This window comes from Erpetoichthys calabaricus, chromosome 1, assembly GCF_900747795.2.
Source record: "Erpetoichthys calabaricus chromosome 1, fErpCal1.3, whole genome shotgun sequence".
In the NCBI taxonomy this organism is placed as follows: domain Eukaryota; kingdom Metazoa; phylum Chordata; class Cladistia; order Polypteriformes; family Polypteridae; genus Erpetoichthys; species Erpetoichthys calabaricus.
Genome location: NC_041394.2, coordinates 172,719,598 through 172,726,503, shown reverse-complemented (window position 1 = coordinate 172,726,503; position 6,906 = coordinate 172,719,598).

The following is a 6,906-nucleotide window of genomic DNA, read 5'->3' as shown; positions in this document are numbered from 1 at the left end:
AGTCAGACTTGATATTTTGAAGACTTTTATGAATTTATTCCAGTGTATTTTGAGAAAGACGGAAAACAACACATGAAATAAATGCAAATTGGCTTTTAAATGCAAATAAGATGTTACAGACAGTATTTGGTTAAATTTGCATGATCCAGGGTTAAGGTTTAGAACACAAGAAATTGAGCGTGCAGTATAAAGCGCAGTGGTCTGTGGAACTAGATTATACTTTGTAGCATCTATCTATCTATCTATCTATCTATCTATCTATCTATCTATCTATCTATCTATCTATCTATCTATCTATCTATCTATGCTTGTTAAAGACAGCTTCAGTAATGTTAATTTTTAATTTTTGTACCTACTGCAAATACAACAACCAATTGGTAATTTTACTTAAAAAATCTAGTCGTTTTCAAATTAGCACTGACTATTTTCTATTTTCAGTAAATAATTTTGTAGTAGATTCACTCAGGTTAGCTGGACTGGCGATCCTAAATTGGCCCTTCATGAATTTGCAGCGTTCACCCTGTGATGTGCTGGCACCCTATGTCGGGACTGTTCCTGCCTTACTTCCATTGCATGCTGGGATAGGCTCCAGCTTTCTCACGACCTTTTTAAAAAACTGAGTTACAGTATTATAAGTTAAAAATGTTTATTTTCATAGTCTCTTTTTTCATGTTTTCTTCAGAATTTCTTAAGAATTTCCTTTATTGTTGTTCAATGTCATTTATACTTCTTATCATTGAAGCATAGTTTCTATTATTTGTAAGGTACACATTTTAAACATACAGCCTTCTAAAATCTTTGTTTAGCCTATAGCATTTTATTTTTCCAAGCTCAGAAGCACTACCCACATTTTCAAAAATATTTAAACTAAAACACAAACATAATCCAAACAGCATACACTAACTACATACAAAAAATAGGAGCATAAAAAGTAACACTCTCAAACCTGTTTAAATATGTTTAGGGTTCAAGGGTATCTCTGCTGCATCTGAAGTAAGGCATTAAGCAGCACTCTGCAGGAAGCCAGTTCATCACAGGGTCCATTCCAACAATGGGATAAGGTGGGATCACCAATTAACCTGTCACACTTGTATTTGGGGATGTGGGAGCAAACCTCATGCAAACAGAAATAGAAAGTCCAAAGAGAACCAAGCATCATATTTAAACACAGGAAGCTGGATCTGTGAAGCAGCAGCACTATTCACTAGTTACCATGCTGCCTATAAATATATATATATATATATATACAGTGGTGTGAAAAACTATTTGCCCCTTTCCTGATTTCTTGTTCTTTTGCATGTTTGTCACACAAAATGTTTCTGATCATCAAACACATTTAACCATTAGTCAAATATAACACAAGTAAACACAAAATGCAGTTTTTAAATGATGGTTTTTATTATTTAGGGAGAAAAAAAAATCCAAACCTACATGGCCCTGTGTGAAAAAGTAATTGCCCCCTGAACCTAATAACTGGTTGGGCCACCCTTAGCAGCAATAACTGCAATCAAGCGTTTGCGATAACTTGCAATGAGTCTTTTACAGCGCTCTGGAGGAATTTTGGCCCACTCATCTTTGCAAAATTGTTGTAATTCAGCTTTATTTGAGGGTTTTCTAGCATGAACCGCCTTTTTAAGGTCATGCCATAGCATCTCAATTGGATTCAGGTCAGGACTTTGACTAGGCCACTCCAAAGTCTTCATTTTGTTTTTCTTCAGCCATTCAGAGGTGGATTTGCTGGTGTGTTTTGGGTCATTGTCCTGTTGCAGCACCCAAGATCGCTTCAGCTTGAGTTGATGAACAGATGGCCGGACATTCTCCTTCAGGATTTTTTGGTAGACAGTAGAATTCATGGTTCCATCTATCACAGCAAGCCTTCCAGGTCCTGAAGCAGCAAAACAACCCCAGACCATCACACTACCACCACCATATTTTACTGTTGGTATGATGTTCTTTTTCTGAAATGCTGTGTTCCTTTTACGCCAGATGTAACGGGACATTTGCCTTCCAAAAAGTTCAACTTTTGACTCATCAGTCCACAAGGTATTTTCCCAAAAGTCTTGGCAATCATTGAGATGTTTCTTAGCAAAATTGAGACGAGCCCTAATGTTCTTTTTGCTTAACAGTGGTTTGCGTCTTGGAAATCTGCCATGCAGGCCGTTTTTGCCCAGTCTCTTTCTTATGGTGGAGTCGTGAACACTGACCTTAATTGAGGCAAGTGAGGCCTGCAGTTCTTTAGACGTTGTCCTGGGGTCTTTTGTGACCTCTCGGATGAGTCGTCTCTGCGCTCTTGGGGTAATTTTGGTCGGCCCGGCCACTCCTGGGAAGGTTCACCACTGTTCCATGTTTTTGCCATTTGTGGATAATGGCTCTCACTGTGGTTCGCTGGAGTCCCAAAGCTTGAGAAATGGCTTTATAACCTTTACCAGACTGATAGATCTCAATTACTTCTGTTCTCATTTGTTCTTGAATTTCTTTGGATCTTGGCATGATGTCTAGCTTTTGAGGTGCTTTTGGTCTACTTCTCTGTGTCAGGCAGCTCCTATTTAAGTGATTTCTTGATTGAAACAGGTGTGGCAGTAATCAGGCCTGGGGGTGGCTACGGAAATTGAACTCAGGTGTGATACACCACAGTTAGGTTATTTTTTAACAAGGGGGCAATTACTTTTTCACACAGGGCCATGTAGGTTTGGATTTTTTTTCTCCCTAAATAATAAACACCATCATTTAAAAACTGCATTTTGTGTTTACTTGTGTTATATTTGACTAATGGTTAAATGTGTTTGATGATCAGAAACATTTTGTGTGACAAACATGCAAAAGAATAAGAAATCAGGAATGGGGCAAATAGTTTTTCACACCACTGTATATATCTATATATATATATATATATATATATATATATATATATATATATATATATATATATATATATATATATATATATATATACACATACACACACAAGAGCTAATTGAAAAGTTTTGCTTTCAAAAAGTAGTTACCCCACCAATTATTTCTCATTTACCTGTGTTTCAAAGTCAAACTAACAACACATTTTTCTATTCCTGCAGAAGTAATTCTCCTTAGTGTTAACATGAAATGAGAAGGATTTAGGAGTCATTGTGTACTCGACACTGTCAACTTCCAGACAGTATTCAGAAGCCATTAAGAGCGTTAACTGAATGTTATGTTATATATCATGATGTGTAGAGTACAAGTCCAAGGATGTTATGCTCAAGCTTTATAATGCACTGGTGAGACCTCATCTTGAGTACTGTGTGCAGTTTTGGTCTCCAGGTTAGAAAAAGCACATAGCAGCACTATAAAAAGTCCAGAGAAGAGCAACTTGGCTGATTCCAGATGAAAAGTGCCTTGCTTTTTCAGTTTAAGCAAAAGAAGATTAAGGTGACAAATGACTGAAGTGTTTAAAATTATGAAGGGAATTAGTCCAGTGGATTGAGACTGTCATTTTAAAATGAGTTTATTAAGAACACAGGGACACAGTTGGAAACTTGTTAAGGATAAATTTCACACAAACATTAGGAAGTTTTTCTTTACACAGAGAACCATAGGCACATGGAGTAAGATACCAAGTAGTGTGGTAAATAGTAGGACTTTAGGTACTTTCAAAACTAGACTTGATGTTATTTTAAAAGAATTAAGTGGGTAGGACTGGTGAGCTTTGTTGGGCTGAATGGCCTGTTCTCATCTAGAATGTTTTAATGTTCTAATGAAATAGACACTACTAAATTTATAAGTTTTCACCCTCTTTGTTTTAATAGTGTGAGACATTCAGCTCTCTCGAGAAATTGCACTAAATAAGTTATTTGTGTATTTGAAATGTGAATTTAAAATCCAATTGTGTTCAATTGTATTATTGCATAGTAAATATCCTTGACTTTGGGAGGTTTTAAAACTAAAAGAGAAGAAAGCCATTCTAAGAAAGACTAACAGTAAGTTACTTCTGGCATTTGCTGGAAGTCACTTGAGAAACTCAGACCCCCGTGACTGTGTTCGAATTCAGTGGGTTGGCAAATGGATGGATGGATGGATGGATTATACCTATTAGAAAGAAAATTTTATGATCTGATTTGACTAAAGTTGTTTGGCCTGAATGCAAAGCATAATCTTTGGTACAAAACATTGAGGTAACATCTGTGGTAGAAATTCAATAAAATGCCTTGGAGGGAGCATTCTTCAAAAGCAGTCTGTTACAACATGGTCAGAATGGTCAGAGAAACAAAAAACAGAGGTTCATTTTATAAACTATCGAATTTACATACAGTGTTGATCAATGCATAAATTTACTATGGTTGTTTTGTGGGTGTACACCCAAATGACTTATATGAAGTAAAAGTTTATTACAGTATATTGTATTCTGGTTCTTCTTATACCTTTGAGTTGAGCCACCACCCTTGAAATTTCTGTGCATGTAACAACTGTGCATTCTGGTTCTTTTCAGGACATCTGCTGATTTCTTAGTCATCTTTCAGTACATTTTGTTGTTCACTTGACCTTTATCTGGTTTCCTGAGATGCCTGCAAAGGTTTCTGACATTTATTAACCCTTTATGATATTTCTTTAAGATGAAATCAATGTTACCCTACATTATTCTTCAACACATCATCCCTGCCACCAAGCATCATGGTCGCAGCATCATGCTGTGGGGGATACTTTTCAGTAATAACTGGACTGCTTTTTCTCTTCCAGAGCAACACGGATAGAGTCAAATTCCTAATCCTTGAGGAGAACCTATTTATGTTAGCCAGAGATCTTCATTTAAGGCAAGAATATACTTTCCAGTAGTACAATGATGCAAAGCATAATGCAAAATCTATTACAGATGGTTAATATTCAAAAATGGTCAAGTCAAAGCCTAGATTTGACTCCAATTGAAAATCTGTGGTATAACCTGAACATTACTGTCCACCGATACTCTTCAGCTAATCTGACAGGTCTGTTATATGTCTGTATTGAAGAATGGACAAAAATTGTAAAATCTGAATGTACAAAGCTCATAATGGATAATGTAAACCAAAGAAGAAGAAGACCCTGTATACCCTTCTTAAATTAAAATATTTACCTACTCTTAAATGTGTTGAATTTATTATACTGTGGTATTGAAGGAAGAAAAAACATTCCAATGCAAAAGGTGTTACAAAACCATAATTTGAAAAAAATTCAAAGGGGTGGGTGTATATTCTCAAGGTCAGAAGGCATAGTCAAGGTAGCAGTGATACGAAGTTCCACTTCAGGGCATTGGAAAGACAGCTATGGGATAATGGTTCCTACAGGGGTAATTTTAGTGTTTCAGAAGAATGCATTGAATACTTGTACCATCAATTATTTATTATTTTTTAAATTTAATTTAGAAAAAAAATAGATGTGCCATCTGTTAAGTGATTACCTTATTATTTTTTAAATTTAATTTAGAAAAAAAATAGATGTGCCATCTGTTAAGTGATTACCTAACATATGAAGAATCCAAAACCCTTCTTCATATGTTAGGTAATCACTTAACAGATGGCACATCTATTTTTTCTAAATTAAATTTAAAAAATAATAAATAATTGATGGTATAAGTATTTAACACATTCTTCTGAAACACTAAAATTACCCCTGTAGGAACAATCTCTCTTCTCCAAGTCACACAATCATTTGACTACAATCCATATGTTGGTAGCTGAGCTATTTTACATGCTTATAGAATAAGCACATCTTTGTCTGGGAGGTTCCCTAGTTAATTGGAGCATTACACCATGAAAGCCAATGACAAGGTGAAAAAGATCAAAGGAGTGAACATTTTTTTCTGAGGTTCAGTACATGCTGTAGGCTGAGATGGGTTGTCTCCTTTTGTAGTTGGATACTTGACACCCAGTGAAAAAGAAGAAGAAAATACAAGAAGTGAATAGGGAGTCAAAAATATACCATAATCCATCCATCCATCCATCCATCCATCCATCCATCCATCCTCTTCCGCTTATCTGAGGTCAGGTCGCGGGGGCAGCAGCTTGAGCAGAGATACCCAGACTTCCCTCTCTCCGGCCACTTCTTCTAGCTGTTCCAGGAGAATCCCAAGGCGTTCCCAGGCCAGCCGGGAGACATAGTCCCTCCAGCGTGTCCTGGGTCTTCCCCGGGGCCTCCTCCCGGTTGGACGTGCCCGGAACACCTCACCAGGGAGGCGTCCAGGAGGCATCCTGATCAGATGCCCGAGCCACCTCATCTGACTCCTCTCAATGCGGAGTAGCAGCGGCTCTACTCTGAGCCCCTCCCGGATAACTGAGCTTCTCATCCTTTCTTTAAGGGAGAGCCCAGACACCCTGCGGAGGAAACTCATTTCAGCCGCTTGTATTCGCGATCTCGTTCTTTTGGTCACTACGCACAGCTCATGACCATAGGTGAGAGTAGGAACATAGATCGACTGGTAAATTGTTCACCACGACAGACCGATGCAGAGCCCGCATCACTGCGGATGCCGCACCAATCCGCCTGTCGATCTCACGCTCCATTCTTCCCTCACTCGTGAACAAGATCCCAAGATACTTGAACTCCTTCACTTGAGGCAGGATCTCGCTCCCAACCCTGAGAAGGCACTCCACCCTTTTCCGGCTGAGGACCATGGTCTCGGATTTGGAGGTGCTGATTCCCATCCCAGCTGCTTCACACTCTTCTGCTAACCGATCCAGAGAGAGCTGAAGATCATGGCCTGATGAAGCAAACAGTTCAACATCATCTGCAAAAAGCAGTGACCCAATCCTGAGTCCACCAAACCGGACCCAGTCAACACCCTGGCTGCACCTAGAAATGCTGTCCATAAAAGTTATGAATAGAATCGGTGACAAAGGGCAGCCCTGGCGGAGTCCATCTCTCACTGGAAATGGGTTCGACTTACTGCCGGCAATG